An 18,540-nucleotide genomic window follows, 5' to 3' on the forward strand; every position below is an offset into this window, starting at 1 on the left:
AGACGACTCAGTCGGCCTCACGTCAGTATTCATTATTGGTCCGCGTCTCACATTGTGCCTCCCACATGCCTCACCTTTCCTCCCTATGTCAATTTATGGTATTCTTCGTTCGCACATACTTTGCTATGGAATTCAGGGGTTTGAAATTAACTTTCTTTGATCAAGTCTTGAGAAATGTGCTGCCAATGTTAGCAGTCGGGTGTTGGGTGTCTCCTGGGTGTACCAGGACTGGACGTGTGTGCGCGTGTGTGCGCGCGCGAGGGTTGGCGCACATTATTATTGGTCTTTTCATTCCACAACGTTACCTAAGCATAAGAATTGCCTCACCAAACAATTCCAATGGCCCATAATTAAAAGATAAATTACAATAGGAGATCAGTATGTCCAGCTGATATATTTCATAAATCTTAAAAACAGTGCTCAATGATTTATATATCGACAGCTTAATGCCAAGACGTACATAGTCAAGGAAGGCAATACCATTGCTTTAGTGAGACTTAAGAGAGGAATACAACGTTCCTAAGTCATTTTACCAATTAATATCTTTTTTAAGATTTATTAACATGCCAATCTACCAATCAAGGCACTTATAATCACATCTGGAGTCTAGGTGATGGGGTGTACTACTGTAACAAAAATCATGGTATCATGCAATCCTTCCCACATCCCGGTATCATCGTCTAGGGCTCCAAGAATTATACAGACCTGTTACACACTGACAAGTATGAAAATAACTGACTGTTAAGAAAGACATCTCCAATGACCAAGTTCTATTCATGCCGCATAATAATCGCAATCGTTCATTTGCATTGACAACACAACACTTACCTTAGCTAAAACAATCGAAGTAACGAAAATTTCAAAATATAATTATTCTTGCAGTTTCCAACGGAAATTTCAAAATATAATTATTCTTGCAGTTTCCAACGTAGTGCCAACACAAGTACACATTAACTGATTAAGTACAGGTACTTAGTATATGGACTAATTTCTGTCTGCGTACAATTATATTATTATCATAGTTCTACTGTATACTTGCCGTTCGAAAATATGCATCCACATGCCAATGAACATTCCTTTGAACCGTATACGAATTATATATTTTACTTACACAGGCGGATACTTCCACGTTAGAATATATTGCTCTCTTCATAATTCATTTCATTACGAACTGTAACTATGTATTAAAATGCTACAATTCACATACTTTCCAAACACGTTGTCTCTCCACGACATTAATATTATCTGGGTTGTCTTACATACGCACATTATTACTCACAACTACTTCAAGAGCTGTCCACCTCTACTTTTATATCAATCTTTCTGTGACATTCAATCCCTACTGATCACATCATGATCATGCACATGGTCTAACAACTATTCTCACTTCCTTTGATTTTTAACCTGATATTTACACTATATTACAAAACATATCCAGGTAACATTCACTCCCGTTCACAGTAACAATAATGACCATTGTTCATCAGACATCAGCAGTCAATGACAACTCTTACTTTATGATAAATTTGCACTGGAACACCGTACGACCAAGCCCTGTTTCTTTACACTCTTTACTCGTTCAGTAACGTAATTTGTTGTCCTATTCTGTCGGGAGGTCGTATTTTACTGTGTCTGTTTACGTTTCGCATACAACATGTATTTCTTCCAAAGATGGCAAATTTACACAAAATTATATTAAAAATACCCAAAGTTTAAAAAACTAGAATCGATGGTTATATGTCAATTTGTAAAAATAAAAGAACGACTATCAAAGTACTCGTAAAATTTACTCCGACGCAGTGCTCCCATGTGAGAATCAATGGAGTATCGTGTGAACAGCGGAGTGCATGGAAGATTACAGGTTGCATGTCGATCGGATATTGTGTATTCCGTTGTACATTTACTCTTCAAAATCATCACTTAAGGAAATAATCAATGAAGAATTATAAGATTCACATATGTAATAATAATGGGACCTTTCGCAGTGAGCGATTTGATACCAGACACCGCCAGATTTTGTAATTCTTCCCGGAAAATAAATACTTTTTGGGGCAAGTTTGATAAGCTAACAGAGGTGTATCGTTGTACATTATTGTGTCTGAAATTTAAGTCAATTAATTTCATGATTGCAAACGGCATATAGCATTGTTTGAGCCTCTATAATTACAGATGATATTCGTAAAACAGCCTATAATTGTATCAAGCCAAGCAATTTGTTATTTTCTACCGACTTCAATGGACGTATACTCATATATACTTTAATTTGAATGCACCAAGCAATAGTCAAATCCATGTAATGTATAGAAAATATAATTTTGCATCGAAGACTTAATTTTTCCGGTACGATTAACATTTGTCTTTCTCTTACTTTTTCTTGAATCTGACGTGCAGTCTGCCACGGCATACGTAAGATTAGTCATATTTGTTTGAAAATAGCTCCCAGCAGATCTAAGAGGCCATTCTTTACACAAACGTCATTCACTTCGTACGTCCGCCACCACTGTTATTATTTTCTATCACTGATTATCTTCATATACAGGACGTGACAGTGATATCCATTATTTTTCAACAGTCTCAGATAAAATGCACAAACCGAAATCAACATCCTCTTATTTTTACTGCTCATACTTACTTCAGTAAAAATAATTACCTATTTTTAGTTTTACCTTATAATTAAATTAACAAAGCCTTATCACACACAAGTAAGTAAAAGTTATAACAGTAAGAGTCATGCTTTTTATTTTAAATACATTTATGCAGCAATTTATGTCGTATCTTTTTTTAAATATCGGTTTCCAAATTAGCTAAGTCACCCCTTTGCCTCGTGAAATCCGAGACAATTGAAAATTCTAGCGCTAATAGGAATCTACGAGCCTGACTGCGAAAGGTCCCATTACAAAGAACGGCGTCTTTTCATCGATGATTAAAATTGCTATTAATTTTTTTTTTCAATTACTTAAACATAAACCACTTTTTGTAACTACATTTAAATCAAGACGCCTTACTCCGAAATAATCCTCTAGTTAATTATGATTAATGAATTAGGGCACATTTTCACGTGTTAAAATATATAATATTTCAAATTCGCGGCAGTTTATTGTACGCATATTATCTTACTTTTACCATGACAAGAAAACTGGGATCAACACAGAATATTTGAAAACAGGAATAAATTGTAGAATCCTCCCACACACACACATTGATCAATAAAGGTTTGAAGTGCTCCGCCGTCACTCAAGCATACCCCATCAATCGGGTCATAGTAACGTTTTTATTATTATTACTTAGTTTACGGTTTGAGAGTATTAAAGGTGGTGATAGTAACCTAACCAAACCATTAATGATCCCAAACCGTAAACTGAGTAATACAAAAACGATACCATGAAACGGACAATACACCAATAGACAAAACCCAATGGATAGGTTATGTTACGTTAGGTTTATGTCCTCTCCCACCCCCGAATTTTCATATGGGGATTTGTCTGCTATGCAGATTGGAGTTTTGCCATGTGTTCGACCCGAGTGATAGCGCAGAGCAAGCGAAGCACTTCTGATCGATCTTTGTGTATGTGTGTGTGTGGGGGGGGGGGGTCTACAATTGATCCGAAAACAAGTAAAGTACCAATAGATATTAAACCGTGAAAATAGGGTGTGTATTATTGTGCCCAAGCCGAAAGAGAAATATATATTTTTGCAACCTTTAAGTCTAGATAATCATGAACAAATAAGAATATTGACTTGTCATTATCTCAATCTTGACCACCAGACCGATTTACGCTTCTATCCTTGTGAGCTATCTCGCGCAACCGTCACACGATATCTTATATATTTCATGTACTTATCTTATGTTGGTAAGGCACCTGAGTTGGATGGGCGTCATGCATTGTCTGAAAAGTGAGGTTTGATTTGTGTCTCAAGGAGGGGGGAGTGTCGAAGGACTGGAGGAGTACGTGTATAGTTCCTCTTTACAAAGTAAAAGGGGACAAAATAATGTGATTGTAGTAGTTTTAGAGGGCTAATTTCGTTGAGTGTAGTTGGGTTTTGATTGAGAGGGTTAGAAGAGGACCAGAGGGAGGAACTGGTAAGGAGCAGAGTGAGTTTGGGAAAGGTATGGGATGCGTTGATCAGATTTTTGTGATAAGGCAGATTTATGAGAGGAGTTTGGCAAGAAATAAGGATCTTTTGGGAGCCTATATGGATTTGGAGAAGGTTTATGGCAGGGTAGACAGGAAGGCACTGTGGTACTGCAGATATATGGATCTAGGGGAAAGCTGTTAAGGCCAGTCAAAGGTTTTTACAAGAATAGTAGAGCCTGTTGTTAGGGCTGAAAATGGAGAGAGTAAGTGGTTTGAGGTACGAGTAGAAGAGGAGCTCAGGCGCGGATCCAGGAATGTTATGGGGGGGGGGAACCGATAACCGATACTTGAAACACGCCGATATTTTAACCCCAAGAATAATGCTGTTGGCTTGGAGATTGGTCCAGAAACCTAAGTCTGTTTTGCTCGTAATTGTATGTAAAATCATATACAATTCACAAATATAATTCAAATAATAAATTCGCACTAAAAAGTGTCTATCCAAGGAGAATCAAACTCGAGATGGGTGAACAATGGCAATGGACCATTACCATTGTTCTTCATACTCGGGGCGTTGGGGAGGGCCCCCCTTGTATCCGCGCCTGGAGGAGCTATGTCAGGGCTGTGTCATGATGCCATGGCTGTTCAATGCGTACATGGACGGGGTAGTGCGGGAGGTAAATGCGAGGGTAACGGGCAGAGGTTTGGTGAGAGATAATGGAGACAGGCGAGAGGTAAGCCAGTTGTTGTTTGCGAACGACACTGCGCTTGTGGCAGGGTCAGAGTAGGGATTATGACAGTGACGGAATTTCAGAAGGTATGCAATAGGAAAGTTAAATGTAAAAGTGAGTAAAGGTAATGAGATGTTTAAGGGGTCAGATGGCAGCGAGTTTGAAGTAAGTCTCAAAGGGGAGAAGCTGGTGAAAGTAGATATTTTCAAGTATTTGTGTTTGCATTTGACAGGAAATGGAGGAGTGGGAGTTAAAGTGCAGATTGAGAGAAACTAGTACATGTCTCCAGAAATTGGCATTTGGTAATGGATGCAAAGAGATTATATGAAAAGATAATTATGTCTACGACACTGTATGGGGCAGAGACGAATTTAAGAGAGGTAGAAAAGAGAAGTTTGAATGTGTTTGAAATGAAATGACTGAGATGTATGGTATGGAATACAAGGTTGGATAGTGAGAAATGAAGAGGTGAGGAGTAGAGCGGGTGTGGAAAGAGAACTGCCAGATAGATAGGGCAGATGAAATATTATTTGGATGGTTTGTACACATGGAAAGAATGAGTGAAGAAAGATTGGCAAAAGAGGTGTGTAAAACAGAGGGAACGACCGTGGATAAGATGGATGGATGAGGTGAAAGGGGTTTTGAGCAAGGGGGGATGGCTGTTGAATAAGGAAGAAGATAGGGGATAGGGGTGAGTGGGAGTTGGTTGTGTATATTTTGACGCAGCCCGAAGGGATTTCTCCCCGTCTTCTCCATTTTCCTCATGAGTGGACAAGGAGGCGGTCGCCGTGTACACGAGGCGGCCCTGCTTTGGATGTGCTGTGTCTTGCTTTAATGCTTCTGACTCAGGCAGTGGGCAGGAGGCAGGGGTGACCCTTCATCCACGAGGAGTTAAAATAAAAGGGAAGCAAGGATGGTGGATGGGAGTGGAATGGGTGGAAGTGGGTGCCTTGACTACATCCAGAGGAAGGACCCTTGGTATATAGATAGACCTGCAATGGTCCAGTTAGTCGAGTGTGTTCATAGTTAGATTTTCTTTTCTTTTTTACATAGAAAATGTGGATGTATTTGGTGTTTTAGTCAACCAGGATTTGGCATGGGTTAGGTACAATTGGTCCAATGTGAATTGGTTTAACAGTACCTTGTCCAATTAGTCTAATAGGAAGATTGGTCTAATAATGAATAGTTAGGTAAGGTAACTTGACCTAACCTAACCAATTAACATTAGACTGGTTATCTTTAGATCAATTGGTCTATTAGACAAATCAGTTTTAGACTAGATGTCTTTAGACTAATTTGTCTATAAGACCAATTAGCATTGGATCAGTCAACATTAGACCAATTGACATTGGACCAATTGTATAGGATCGTTTGGTATGATTGTTGTTTGAGAAGGCAGATAACAGAGCAGGTGGTCATTGCAGAATATTGTATAAATCAACATTCTAGTAGTATATATAGTTTTGTAAAGAGAGCTATGCACTGGCAGGTACAAGGGTCTTGTCTTGTCAAAAAGTGATCATATGTGAGGCAGGATTATCCTGTTTAAGAGCACTACTGTTGTTTCAAAATGTTGGTTATGGTGATGTAAGAAGAGCCATGGCTATCTATGGGGGATGACTGTTCTTAAGTAGTTTCTTAGGTGTTGCTTCCAGTGTTTTTGCCACATGTTTATCATTGGTGATCAGATGACTGAATAATACATTGCTGTCAGTGGAATGGAGGCAAAGGAAGGGATGGATGCCACCTTGTTAGGAGATGGTATCTGGCAGAATGCAGATTTTAAGTGGAGATTTGGATGCTCAACAAATAAATTTTGTGGACCAGTGGATGGCAGGATGTGAAAGTGAAAACTGCCTGCAGGACACTTTGTGATTATAACATTATTATAGGATGCAGAGGGTGGGGAGTTGTGGATGTAGATCAGCATGGATGACAAGTTCAGCAGTAGAGACTAAAGACAACAGGGGAAGAGATTGAGATCTTATTTCAGTAGGGGGCAAAGCTGCATAATCTACTTTGAGACTGGGGCAGGACCCATAGGTATATTATGTGTTGACACCCATTGAATAAGTATGTAAGTGAGTAGAAATTCTTGTTGAAGGACTACAGACTGGTAAGGTGAGGGTGTATTAGTGTGGGGGTGGAAAGGGAGTTAGGAGATATAGTTGATGAAAGAGTATGGGGATGGTTTGGACACATGGAAAGAACGAGTGAAGAAAGATTAATAAAAGAGGTGTAGAAGACAGAAGTGGATGGATAGGGTAAAAGGGGCATTGGGAAAGAGTGGAATGTCTGGCGAGGGAGAAGACAGAAGATAGGGGTGAGTGGAGAATGGTTGTGTATGGATGATGCTGTGATGCATGGGAGTATGTGTGAATATTTTGATGTAGATCACAGGGATCTCTCCAGATTTTCTCTTTCTGCACAAGGGTACAGAGAGAGGGGGGGGGGGTTGCCGATTAAATGATATAGCATTGCTGTGTCTTGCTACATTGCTTTCTGACCCCGGGCAGTGGGTAAGATACTGGGATGACCAATCATCCAGGAGTCAAGAAAAGATGGAGAGAGGGTGAATGGGAGTGGAGTATGTGGGGATAAAATGGGTGCGAGTGGATTTATGCCTTTGACTTTGGCTACCTCTCTTGTAAGGGGGAAAAAACTGTTGGTATATGTATGTAGGTCTGAGATTCCTAAATAATGTATCACTATTTGTTTTAGCTCACTCTTTTTTATATTATAATTACAAAAGATATATATATGTGGAAAACACATGATATGTAACAAGTAAAAGGATAACCTGTATTACAGTATTTCATGGCTCCAGTATAAACAATGGTCACAGCCCTGTGAAAGAGTTCACAAGTTGCTAGTAGTTATATATAGTTTGTTAAGTAGGAATAGTTATATATAGTCTAAGTATATGAATATAAAGTTACAGTCAACTCTAATGTATATTAGATATAAAATACAAGTGCACGATTAATTAATACTGCATGGCATTATCAAAAATATTACAGGAAAAGGACAAAAGGTAGGGAGGTGCTTAGAGTGAACTGCTTAAAACCCACACTAGAAGGAGGCGTGCCACTTAGGACGTTCAGGCGCAGCGAATAACGTTGAAATTTGATTGAATTTACACTCGCGGGGTGTATCAACGGCCAATACGATTGTGGAGGGGAAGGGAGGAAGGTGGAGGGAGAATATTTCGCCAACTTTGTGCGAAACTAAGCGTTAGTTACCGGCTAGCTCTGAAAAGGGAAGTACGCATGTCTCATGAGCTCTCATTGCAATCTATTACTTTAGCTAGTACATATTACTCTTTAGTACAGTCATCATGGGTAGCAAAAAGAACAAAAGAACATCACAATGACAAAAAACAGCAGTTAAAGATGGCAAGCAGTCAAAGACGACTAAAGATCTCACCACCTCTCACTCCACCACCGCCCTCACCTGCACCTCTGTGACGGTGACAGAGGTAAAGGACAACATTAGACTAAACAATTCAAAGAGGAAGATTAAATCCAAAGAAGAAAGCAAGAGGAAAAAGATCAAGGCTATACAGGAAGAAGAAAGAAGAAGGGACATCATATGATGCTGGAGGGGGTGCCCTACCAACATAGATTGGCGAGGGGAATCTGATGAGGAAAGAGAAGGCGCCCACTACTGGAAAATAAACCTCTTTCCAATGATTTAGATACCCTGAAGACCCCCAGCAGAGGTTTCATATGAAGAAACCGCCAAAGGTGCAAAAAAGCAAATTATATGATGTTGTCGTCTGTGCGTCGTCACTACTGTGACATACTTATACTTTAGTTTTTCAGTATTTAAAGTACTTATAATTTAAATATGTTGATAATTTTTACTGTACTTACTTATTATAGCCATATCTCCGTTCGATATTTTTCTACTTTTTTTTAATCATAAACAGTAATAATGGAAACCTACTGACTAATCATAGCCAAAATATAAAACAATGGTCCTCGTATTATGGTGCTGTGCACTTTTAAATGTCGCTACTGGTATACGTACATGTGTACATACATCATTCTGCTTCACCTAAAATGTAGGCAATATGGATACCTATTTACCTGAGAAGTTTCAGCTCTTTACTCTAAATATTTTAGAAAATGACCTCCAGGTGTCGCGTACCCCCTTAAATGAGAAAGAAAAGGAGTACAAGAAGCTGAGAGAGGAGTGGGAGGGAGTGAAGGATAGAGTAGAACTAGGAGTGGAGGAGGAATGGGGATGGTTTAAATGAGGGCATCAAAAGGTGTGCAAAGATGGTGTGTGGAACAAGGAGGACTGGAGGAAATAGAAGGAAGGGTAGTGAGTGGTGGGGTGAGGAAGTAAAGAAGGTTATAGAGGAAAAGAAACGAGCTTTCACAGATTGGTTACAAAATAGGATGAGAGAATCATATGAGAGGTACAAAGAAAAGAGAAGAGAAGTAAAGCATAAGATAAAGGAGGCAAAGAGGAGGGCAGATGTGAAATGGGGTAAGAGTATGACAGAAAATTTTGAAAGTAATAAAAAGATGTTTTGGAAAGAAATTAAGAGAGGAAGAGGAGATGAATCAAGTAGAGAAGAAAAGGTAAAAGGTGCAGATGGAGAGATGATAATGGAAGAGAAGGCAGTAAGAAGAAGATGGGCAGAGTATTTTAGGGAGTTGCTAAATGTGAAGGAGGATAGGGAGGGAAAGGTAGTTGCAGTGGGAAGTGCTAAGAAAATGACCGTGATGAGTGAGGAAAATGGAGGAGAAATAAGAAAGGATGAAGTGAAGGCAGTTGTTAAGATGATGAGAGCAGGTAAGGCACCTGGTCTGGATGGATGTCATGCAGAATGTCTGAAAAAAGGAGGTAGTGATAGTGGACTGGCTGGTGAGGTTATTTAATGTTTGTTTAAGAGAGGGTAGAGTGCCAGAGGACTGGAGGAGTGCCTGTATAGTTCCACTTTACAAGGGAAAAGGGGGCAGAGGGATTAGCTTGTTAAGTGTAGTTGGGAAGGCTTATGGGAGGGTCTTGATTGAGAGGATTAGGAGAGGAATAGAGGGAGTAATTGGTGAGGAACAGTGTGGGTTTAGGACAGGTTGAGGTTGCGTAGATCAGATTTTTGTGGTAAGACAGATATGTGAGAAAGGTATAGGAAAAGGTAAGGATGTTTTTTGGGCTTTTATGGATTTGAAAAAGGCTTATGATAGGGTAGACAGGAAGGCACTGTGGGAGGTAGCGCAGATATATGGGATAGGAGGAAAGCTTTTAGCTGTCAAGAGTTTTTACTTGTAGCAGGATCAGAGGAGGGATTGAGGAAGTTAGTGACAGAGTTTGGGAAAGCGTGTGAAAGAAGGAAGTTGAAGATAAATGTGTATAAAAGTAAGGTGACGAGATGTACAAGGGGTGAAAGTGGCAGCAGACTGGAAGTGAGTATTACGGAAGAGAGACTGGAGGAAGTGGATAGTTTAAGATACTTGGGGGCAAACATGGCGGGAAAGGGAGTGGAGGTGGAGGTAGAATGTAGATTGAGAGAAGCAAGTAAATGCCTTGGTGTATTAAAAACCATAATGAGAAATAGACTTTTGGGAATGGATGCTAAGAGGAAGTTATATGAAGGAGTGGTTGTGCCAACAGCACTGTATGGGGCAGAAACATGGAACATGAGAGAGGAAGAGGAGTTTGAATGTGTTCAAGATGAGGTCTCTGAGAAGTATGATAGGGGTCACTAGGCTAGATAGAGAAATGAGGTGAGGAGGAGCATAGGAGTGGAAAGGGAGTTGGGAGATAGGGTGGATGAAAGCATATTGGGATGGTTTGAACACATGGAAAGAATGAGTGAGGAAAGACTAGTAAAAGATGTGTGGAAGGAGTGAACATGAGGGGGTGACCTAGGATGAGATGGATGGATGGGGTAAAAGGGGCTTTGGGGAAGAGGGGAGTGTCTGTTGAGGAAGGACGGGAGAGGACAGAAGACAGGGGTGAATGGAGAATGGTTGTGTATGGATGATGTGATCCATGAGGTGGAATGGGTGGGGGATGGGAGAGGGAGTACGTGCGAGAAAAATTTGATGCAACCCGAAGGGATTTCTCCCCATCTCCTTTTCTGCATGAGGGAAAGTTTTTTTTTTTTTTTTTTCTTTTTTTTTTTTTTGCCGATTTGATGAAGCGGCCTTGCTGTGGATGTGCTGTGTCTTGCGACACTGCTTCTGACCCAGGGCATTGGACAAGATAAGAGGGAATGTGTGGGAGTGGTTTTTATGCCTTTTTTTTTTGGCTACCTTCCTTGTAAGGGGGAAAAAAAGCCTTTGGTATTTGTATTGCTACCAATACAAAAGATGCAACAAACTTTTGTAAGTACTGAGTAGTCTACCATAACAATTTATATTAAAAGATCCAAATCCATGGCAGTTATTTTGAGTTTCCTTCTTTGAAGAACACACAAAGCAGGATCCCATCAGTTGTATTCTATGGCACACATTGGAAACCCTTGCAGAATCACTCCAACAGGTTAGATACAAAATAGGTAGTCATAGGTGTGATAAAGGACAGGTTCATGGGAATAGTATAAAGAATAGCTGCAGATAGAGTTGATGACAGAGTATTGTGATGGTTTGCACACATGGAAAAAATGAGTTTAGAAAGACTGGTAAAAGAGGTGTGGAAGGCAGGGGTGGAGAGTGAATATGAAGGGGCAACATAAGATGAGGTAAAAGGGGCTTTGAGAAAGAGGGGAATGTTTGTTGAGGAAGGACGGGAGAGGACAGAAGATAGGGGTGAATGGAGAATGGCTGTATATGGGTGATGCATGGGGGGGAGTGGGTGAGGGAGTATGTATGAGAAATAAATTGATGCAGCCCGAAGGGATTTCGATTTAATAAAGCGACCTTGCTGTGGATGTGCTGTGTCTTGCAACACTGCTTCTAACCCATGTCAGTGGACGAAATGCAGGGATGACCTGTCATCCAGGAGGTGCCAAGAGGGAGGGAAGAGGGTAGAGGGGAGTGGAGTATGTTTAAGATGGAATGGGTGGGAGTTGGTTATGCCTTTGTTTTTTGGCTACCTCCCTTAAAAGGGGGCAAAAGCCTTTGGTATATGTATGTACAAAGTATTATTCCTCTATGGGTCAATCTTAATTTCTATAAAAGACAAATGACATTCACCTCTGGTCCATATCAGCACCCTAAAGTATTTGTTGTACGTTTTTCTTGTTGATTTCAACTGTCAGGTTTTTGATGTGATGTGTGGGCTTAAGGTCAAGTACAAACCACAAGGCCCAAAAATTCTGGGTTCCTCTAACAATTTTATCTAATGGGCAATTTCCTATTTAAAGCTGACCTGAAATCTTAAAAAAAAATTCTTTTAGCACATCTAATTTTGGCCTAAAAGGGGTCTACAGGCCTCTAATAATAATACTTCCAAACATGTCAATATTTTATTGCAAAAAGAAAAAAAAAAAGATGGCTATCCTTACATTTGTGACAAATGTCTTTTGTATGGCTATACATTGACCAATTTTCTGCTTCACAGCCATCCACATCTTACATCTGTTATTAACTGTTGGTAGACAGCTGGTGTGTGCTAGTGCATGGGTCATTAGTTTACACATGTAATCATCTCTTTTACAGTAAAATTATCAATCAAGTACATATGTGTTTACTCACATCATGAGGAATAGATACTCTTTCTACATTCATGTTTATTCACATTCATAACAGGCAACTATCTTGCCCTTTCCCTCAGTGGAATAAGTCTAGCAATTAGGTAGTATATCCACAAGCTGCTTGGACTTGCAAAAACTTCATGAAGTAGAAGTTTAATCAACACCTGAAATACTTGTATCCAATGGTCTGGTTTGGCAGCCTTTATCTTAAAATGTTGATCAATTTTTTAAACACCATGCTTACTATTACAGATTCATTGTAAATTTAGCCTTACACACAGTACATAACAGCTGTTACATAAACAATGCTGCACTTCTGGACACATGGCCATGTCTCACCTTTTTAGAACTTAGCTGTCGACTTGAAACATCATATTTGGTATATGTTAAGTTTAGCCAATAAACGTAACAAACAAAACAAACAACCCAATCCAATCAATGCATGTTTTACAGTTTTTAAGGTGAAGATCAAATTCATTAATTTGTGGAAAATTTATTTCCTTACAAAGGCAATGGGATGAACATAATTTTGGCTGCAATAAGACTGGTAGGTTACATACAAGGTAAACAATACCATTATCATTGGCTTCTAGCTGAATGCACACACAATCTAGTGCTCAACTGAATGATTAACCTAACTTTTAAATTGCCAGTGGAGATCAAAGACTTTCTAGTTATCACCTTGTGAAGATAATCAAGTTCCAAGCTTTAATGGAAGATTTTTAAGTTTTGCTGATCTTGAAGTGAAAACAGCAAGGAACTGGTTGTACATATCCAGTTGAGTTGAAGGAAGGGGAAGAAGGAGAGAAAAAAAAAATAAAAAAAAATGAAATAATAATAATAATGATAAAATAATAAAATAAAAATAACTACTAGCCTTTCTTCACACACCCTCACGAACAAACACACACACACACACACATGCACATAAACAATAGAGGTGGTGTGCCAACCAAGCTCATACAAAACAAAGAAACTTAAACTAGATGGTCACATTTGCATAACCAAAACCTGTAAGAAGATTTGCCCAAATTGGCATGTAATCTGTGTGCATCATAGATGCCTCTTGACTTGCCATATCCTGGGTTTCCTTCTTCTCATTCTATGGCTTCACGAAAAATCTCTGACTTGGAACGTTTTGTCCTCTTCCTAGGATGATCATGACCACCAACACATTTTCATACCTACAACACAAGTAGAAAAAGGACCTGCAAAAGAAAATTTCAATCTAAGTAAAAACACTTTTCTAATACTCACATACAGCTGTGGGTAAGATCCTATTACCACAGGAGGACCAAATGCCACTGATCCCACTAAAACCATCTCCAATCCTAACCTGGAGGCTGCAGGTCTTCTGCAAGAGAGACCTGGTGTGGATGTACTGATTTATCCCTAATGGCCACATGTATACATATATCTAAAGGCTATTTCCTTCACCTTATTGAACACCCATTTGTTGTTCCTTCTATTTAGCTCCTTGTGGATGAAGGGTCATCCCTGTCACCCACCCACTTCTCAGATCAGTGGCAATGCAGTGAGACAGTACTTCCACAGCAGGGCCTGACAGCCAGAGCTGGTTTATTCCATTGCTTCATTACATGGTAATCCTCTTCCCTCCCCAAAATCCACTCAAGAATCTTTACATATCTATATCCCAAAGGCTTCTTCCCCCTTTAACCCCTTCCATACAGTGCCGCATACGTAGGCGGCATGAGGAACAAGTGGATACGCGAGGCTGCCATATCAGCGTCTTGATTATATTTATTGTAGTTGCCCCTGCGTAATGACATACTCTCTAAACTGTCTTCATCACATTTTCTATGGTTATCAAAATTCACGGGTGAAAGAGAGAACAATCAATATAAGCGGTGACTATATTTTATGATGCGAGTATTATTACGACACATCGTACGTCTGACAGCTAATGCTGCCCGTGAGATTTGGGCCCGTACTGAAGAGGTTAATGGTGTGTCGCTAGCGATCATTTGAAAAATTCTGGTACATGAGCGAATTTTAGGTAAACATTTCAAAAGAATCTCTATGATGGTGACAACATTCATACAAAGTTATACAACTGTATTTCATTTTTATATTTTCATACAGCATAAAATAGATAAAATATTGGCAAGCTCTGGCAACCCCATTGGAGAGAGAGAGAGAGAAAGAGAGAAAAAAAAAAAAAAAAAAAAAAAGTGTCAACATTTCTATAGGCATTTTTTTTCTTTTTTTTTTTATTACAGAATTGTGTTTATGGAGATGTATGACAACTTCCACAAGCATACCCCACAAAGACAGTGGAAAGGGCATCAGTGCTCTTGAAAAGGTCAAACTAAGGTGACGTCACTCCTGGCGCTCTCACCGTACGCAACAATTTTGAATCCTCACCCTGTATTGTTGCTGTGATCATGAAAAAATTAACAAGAGAGTGAAGTGGCATAATAAAGAGAGGGTAGGTGAGTGCCTAAAATAGAAACAAGAAGGAAAAACAGAGGAGAAAAACAGCACAGCTGCACCCAGCACTCCACAAGCATCTACTAGCCATGCCCACCTTACACCTCCTCCTATGCCACACCACTCACCCTTACCTCACACCTCATCAGCAAAAACGAAATTGGAGATTTGCTATACATCGCAACCATTAAACAAATCACGAAAACTTAAATCCACCGTCCTGTAAAGTTTGTTTTTGTTCTTTCTGTTGTAATATTTTTGGTTGTTCTTTATGGATTTTTGTCAATTTTGTTTCATTTGAAAGAAAACGTGTTATTTTCTACAGTAAAAAATAAAATAAATTTTATGTATTTATTTTTTGTATTTGAGAAAAGAAAAGAGAAGTAAAGCACAAGGTAAAGGAGACAAAGAGGAGAGCAGATGTGAAATGGGGTAAGAGTATGACAGAAAATTTTGAAAGTAATAAAAAGATGTTTTGGAAAAAAATTAAGAGAGGAAGAGGAGTTGAATCAAGGAGAGAAGAAAAGGTAAAAGGTGCAGATGGAGAGATGATAATGGAAGAGAAGGCAGTAAGGGGAAGATGGGCAGAATATTTTAGGGAGTTGCTAAATGTGAAGGAGGATAGGGAGGGAAAGATAGTTGCTTTGGGAAGTGCTAAGATGACCATGATGAGTAAGGAAAATGGAGGAGAAATAAGGAAGGATGAAGTGAAGGCAGTTGTTAAGATGATGAAAGCAAGTAAGGCACCTGGTCTGGATGGATGCCATGCAGAATGTCTAGAAAAAAGGAGGTACAGTGATGGTGGACTGGCTGGTGAGGTTATTTAATGTTTGCTGGAGAGAGGGTAGAGTGCCGGAGAACTGGAGGAGTGCCTGTATAGTTCCATTTTACAAGGGAAAAGGGGACAAGTGAGTGTAGTAGTTTCAGAGGGATTGCTTGTTAAGTGTAGTTGGGAAGGCTTATAGGAGGATCTTGATTGAGAGAATTAGGAGGAACAGAGGGAGTGATTGGCGAGGAGCAGTGTGGATTTAGGACAGGTAGAGGTTGTGTAGATCAAATTTTTGTGGTAAGACAATGTGAGAAAGCTATAGGAAAAGGTGAGGATGTTTTTTGGGGCTTTTATGGATCTGGAAAAGGCTTATGACAGGGTTGACAGAAAGGCACTGTGGGAGGTCTTGCAGATATACGGGATAGGAGGAAAGCTTCTAGGAGCTGTCAAGAGTTTTTATGAGAGTAGTAGAGCATGTATCAGGATTAGAAATTGAGAGTGAGTGGTTTGAGGTAAAGGTGGGGCTTCATCAGGGATATGTTATGTCACCCTGGCTGTTCAACTTATACATGGATGGAGTGGTGCTAGAGGTAAATGCAAGGGTGGTGGGTAAGGGACTGAAGATGATTAAAGAAAATGGAGAAAAGTGGGAGGTGAGCCAGTTGCTGTTTGCAGACAACACTGCACTTGTACCAGGATCAGAGGAGGTATTGAGGAAGTTGGTGACAGAGTTTGGGAGAGTGTGTGATAGAAGAAAGCTGAAGATAAATGTGGGTAAAAGTAAGGTGATGAGATGGACAAGGGGTGAAAGTGGCAGCTGACTGGAAGTGAGCATTAAGGGAGAGCGACTGGGGCTAGTGGATAGTTTTAGATACTTGGGTGCGAATGTGGCACAAAAGGATGGAGTGGAGGTGGAGGTAAAATGTAGATTGAGAGAAGCAAGAAATGCATTGGTGGATTAAAAAGTGTAATGAGGAATAGACATTTGGGAATGGATGCTAAGAGGAGATTGTATGAAGGAGTGATTGTGCCAACAGCACTGTATGGGGCAGAAACATGGAGCATAAGAAAGAGAGGAGTTTGAATGTGTTTGAGATGAAATGTCTGAAAAGTATGATAGGGGTTACTAGGCTGGATAGAGTGAGAAATGAGGTGAGGAAGAGAACAGGGGTGGTAAGAGTTGGGAGAGAGGGTGGATGAAGGAGTATTGGGATGGCTTGGACACATGGAAAGAATGAGTGAAGAAAGACTAGTAAAAGAGGTATGGAAGGCTGATGTGGAGGTAGTGAACATGAGGGGGCGACCTAGAATGAGATGGATGGATGGGGTGAAAGGGGCTTTGGGGAAGAGGGGAATGTCTGTTGAGAGAGGACAGAAGACAGGGGTGAATGGAGAATGGTTGTATATGGATGATGTTGTGATGCATGAGGTGGAATGGGTGGGGGTGAGGTAGTCCGTGTGAGAGAAATTTGACGCAGCCCAAAGGGATTTCTCCCCGTCTTCTCCTTTTATGCATGAGGAGACAGAGAGAGAGAGAGAGAGAGAGAGAGAGAGAGAGAGAGAGAGAGAGGGGGGGGGGTCACCAATTTAATGAAGCAGCCTTGCTGTGGATATGCTGTGTCTTGCGACACTGCTTCTGACCCAGGGCAGTGGACAAGATGCAGGGATGATCAGTCATCCAGGAGGAGCCAAGATAAGAGGGAGGGTGGAGGGGAGTGAAGTGTATTAGGGATGGAATGGGTGGGAATCGTTTTTATGCCTTTTTCTTTTTGGCTACTTCCCTTGTAAGGGGGAAAAAGCCTTTGGTATATGTATGTATGTAGAGGTGAATATCATTATATACAATTCATTCACTGTTTTAACGCTACAATATTAAAGGATTCCTTGAAAAACAAAAAATTGCATCAAGTATAGATATTTTCAAGAGTAAAGAGCCCAGCTTTCTCTGAGTTGTCTAGGCAAGTTATGGAATACAGGTAGTCGTCGACTTACGACTTATGCGACTTACGACTGATCGACTTTACGACCATGAGATAGTGCAATAATATTTAACATTTAATAGAGTAATAGAATTGCAATGTTATGCCTGGCAGTGCAGTACAATTACTTTGCACGACGCGAGACGCGAGTACGATAGTTTTGGCAGGTTACCGGCAGAGTCAGCTTCCCTCATTCAGGAGCATGTGGTATTTCTGACTTCATTCATGACAAGGATTATATCTTTAAATTTTTTGTGTTTCAAACCCCCATGAAGATGTCTAAAAGAAAATTATCTTTCGATATTTCCAAGCCTGCCAAGAAACAAAGAAAGGTTAATGATCTTGACACGAAAATGAAAGTGATAAAACATTACGAAGGAGGGAAGAAAGTTACTGTGATAGCACGTGAACTTCAGTTATCACATTCTACAGTGTCGATAATTTTAAAAGACAAAGAGAGGATCTCAATTTTGCCTTGGATTTTATATTTTAATATGTTTTGCAATTAATAAAATGTAACAGTAAAACTTTTTTATGCCTAGTCTGTTGTCGATAACAATATGTTCGGTACAGCATTTTGTATTTTTATGTTTTGCAATATTTTCGGTACAGTACGTAAACGAAGAGAATGTTTTGAAATATTTTTTTCCTAATTTTGCCTTGCATTATGTATTTTTATGTTTTGCAATCAATAAAATGTAACAGTAAACTTTGTTTAAGCCTAGTCTGTTGTCGATAATAATATTTCCGGTACAGTACGTAAACAAAAAGAATGTGTTTTGAAATAAAAAAAAATCCTAATTATGCCTTGCATTTAGTATTTGTAATGTTTTGCAATTAATAAGATGTAAACTATACAGTACAATGATTTTAATTTAACCAA

The 18,540-nt window shown here is 39.6% G+C and overlaps 2 protein-coding genes across 5 annotated transcripts in view; both read right to left on the reverse strand.

Moving 5' to 3' along the window:
- mino (glycerol-3-phosphate acyltransferase mino) overlaps positions 1-1,529 on the reverse strand; it is a 274,254-nt gene extending 272,725 nt beyond the window's left edge. The window contains exon 1 of the mRNA XM_076180071.1: positions 1,515-1,529. The gene's annotated coding sequence lies outside the window, so the exon portion shown is untranslated. The remainder of the gene's footprint in view (positions 1-1,514) is intronic.
- Positions 1,530-12,216: 10,687 nt separating this feature from the next.
- Positions 12,217-18,540, reverse strand: part of p23 (cytosolic prostaglandin E synthase) — a 33,163-nt gene continuing 26,839 nt past the window's right edge. For all 4 annotated transcript variants that reach the window (XM_076179641.1, XM_076179640.1, XM_076179638.1 and 1 more), the window contains exon 5: positions 12,217-13,666. The gene's annotated coding sequence lies outside the window, so the exon portion shown is untranslated. The remainder of the gene's footprint in view (positions 13,667-18,540) is intronic.

Source organism: Oratosquilla oratoria, chromosome 43, assembly GCF_046742065.1.
Source record: "Oratosquilla oratoria isolate Oo_2021 chromosome 43, ASM4674206v1, whole genome shotgun sequence".
Taxonomy (NCBI): Eukaryota; Metazoa; Arthropoda; class Malacostraca; order Stomatopoda; family Squillidae; genus Oratosquilla; species Oratosquilla oratoria.